The sequence below is a fragment of the Sinocyclocheilus anshuiensis genome, unplaced genomic scaffold (genome assembly GCF_001515605.1).
Source record: "Sinocyclocheilus anshuiensis isolate Anshui unplaced genomic scaffold, SAMN03320099.WGS_v1.1 scaffold12133, whole genome shotgun sequence".
Classification (NCBI taxonomy): domain Eukaryota; kingdom Metazoa; phylum Chordata; class Actinopteri; order Cypriniformes; family Cyprinidae; genus Sinocyclocheilus; species Sinocyclocheilus anshuiensis.
The window spans coordinates 1985-4785 of NW_015541437.1; the positions used below are offsets into that span (position 1 = coordinate 1985).

The following is a 2801-nucleotide window of genomic DNA, read 5'->3' on the forward strand; positions in this document are numbered from 1 at the left end:
ATATTTTGTGTGATTTATGGTGTTTAAATCATACCTGTAAACTCTCAAAAAAGTTTTGTTGTCATTTTCCTTTCATATTACCTCCATATAATGCCCATAATAACGGAGTGTTTGTTTACTTTATGTAACGGCTATATAATTCTGCAGTTCCACAAGCACCACCTCGTGGCAAAGAGTGAATTTGCATATTCGCTTATATTCACATTTTATGCAGAACAGTGTTGTGAATGTTAACTGGCATATTAACAAGACAAAAAACGAAATTTGACAAATAATTGTTAGGAAGCTTAAAAAAAGAAGAAGAAAAAAGAGGTTTTCTGGGGTCGGGGGGCCTACTGTAATGCTGTAACCCAGGGGCCTTTTTGTTATCTTAAGGCACCCCTGCTGTCTGTGTATGGGTGTGTCACAGGTATAGGTGAAGGGTGTTTTGCTGTGTAGGCCGATTGTGCCCTTATGCCCTGTTGTCAAGCCTCGGTTCCTGTACCTTGACCCTTGGATGTCCTTGCTGACTCAGGTCACCCATTGTTGCATTTTGTGAAGTGTTAATTGAGTTTGTTATATACAAACTGTTGTGCTCCGTGATTGCTTCTCTTTCTCTTCCTGTTTTGTAATAACCCTTTTAACTGTAATAAAAATATTTTTTTGTATATCTGCGTCTCCTGCCAATTCATTGTGAGCTAACCTGTGTTGCCTAAATTAAATTTATGGAATATAGGTCTCTAGTCATGCTCAATCCTTAATCCCTCAGTGCTCTGCCACATTTTTAACAGTTTCTCTCCATTTTGTATTTAGGTCTTAAAGCATTAAACAGATTGATCTATATCATCTTGGCATGCCTACACATTATTATTAATTATGTCCACATTATAAATTAGGTTTTAATTTCAGATAAATAATTACACACTTCATTATAATTATTGTTTTTATTGTATTAATTCTAACATGAACTAAAATCAAAACTGTAACATGACCCAAGACCCAAACTCAATGAAAAGACACAAACAGGGATCAGCAGCAGTAAATATTAATGATCTGCTTCTGTCTCCTCCGGAGGATAAATACTCAGACTGGTGCTCTAGTTGGAAGCGATAGTCCTGTCGATCCAGGAGCGCAGTTGGGAGATGCGGGCGTAGACTGCAGGGAAACGGGTGTCACAAGTGTTTCTTCCCCAGGACACAGAGCCCACCAGAGACCAGACCCCTGAATGCTCACACACCAGAGGACCACCAGAATCACCCTGTGGAAAACACACATTTGAGATTGAACAGCAGCAACACTGATACAGTAATGTGTTTGTCTTGATCTGTCTTCACGTACCACACAAGATGATGATCCTGATCCTCCAGCACAGATCATGGCATCAGTGATACTGTTCTGACCCCAGATCTGCCTGCACACAGCAGGACTCGTGATGGGGATGCCTGTTTGCTGTAGGATCAGAGGGCTTGCTAAAAAAGAGAGCGAGAAAAAAACAACAGACAGGATGTTCAGAGTCATGTGAGCAACTAATATCCAATAGTATTTCTTGCAGTTCATCTTTGTTTTACAGATGACTTACTTGTGGTGGCAGTCCTACCGCAGCCAGTGGTGAAGCAGCGGGTTCCAGGCAGGATGTTGATGGTTGATGGAGCCAGACATACAGGAGAGATACGGGGAGTCAGTGTGACTGGAGACGACAGTTTCAGCAGAGCAATGTCATTGTTGATAGTCGTGCTGCTGTAGAGCGGATGGGTGATGGCCTGCATATACGGAAACAATAGATGAACTGTTACTAGTGTAACTGTTACTGACTTTATAAAAGATCATCTAAGATACAAACATTCTTCATTTCTGTTGTCATTTTAACACAAAACACTATCGGTTGATCTCTTATTTTGTTATTCTTCTCTGAAATCATTAAATAATGTTACCTTGGAAACTAGTTTGACCTGGATGGGTTCAACATTGGAGCCATGATCATGCTCTCCAGGAATGACAGCCTCTATGATAGCCGACCCTAAAAAGAGAGACAAAGATAAAATGAACATATAAATGACCAATAGAAAGCTGACAGAGCATCTATTAACCACTATTGTATGTGATGTTTGTCAGATTGAAGACTCTTACACGACAGCGCAGTGGGCAGCAGTGAGAACCCAGTTCTGGTTGATCAGGGATCCTCCACAGAAGTGGAAACCACTTGGCAGCTGTTTCAAAGGTAAAAGCATTTAAAACATAAAATGTACTCTTTAAGCAAAGTAGACAAATATGTGTTTGAAAAACAGTAGAAAACGACAATTCACAGCTACCTGAAGAGAAATCTGCCAGGGTCAAGAACCAGAGATGGCATTCTGTCCGTTCACAATCCTGCTGCCGATCGTCTGTGGCTTAATTGCAGGCACTCCACAACTTGTTATTACAGAACGTAACACATTGTTCATGAGACAAGCATGAGACAGGAAGCTCGTAAGGCAGGTTTTGCATTTTCTAAATATATTTGCCCGTCATTATTCTTGCAAACTTCTAAAGAAGACACTTACCCAGAGCAGAGGCCACCAGAGCAAAGCAGGTGATGGAGAAGATGGTGAAGGTCATGATGTGTGATGGACTGTATCTCACTGATGTATCTGTAGGTCGTCTCTCTTGATTTTTTATCATTTACAGCAGCTGAAAAATCTGAGACATGATGGAGGTCCATCCCATCAGCTCCAATGATCTCATAGCTGAGGAATGTTTAGATCTGTTATCGCTGGAGACAATCTGCATCTTCATTGTCCAGAGCTGGTCTCTTACGTGCAAAGAGGATGAATTCTCCATTCTTT

General features: G+C 40.8%; 1 pseudogene; it reads right to left on the reverse strand.

The window, feature by feature from the left end:
• Positions 1–1075: 1075 nt before the first annotated feature.
• Positions 1076–2574, reverse strand: LOC107690832 (chymotrypsin-like protease CTRL-1; annotated as a pseudogene).
• Positions 2575–2801: the final 227 nt, after the last annotated feature.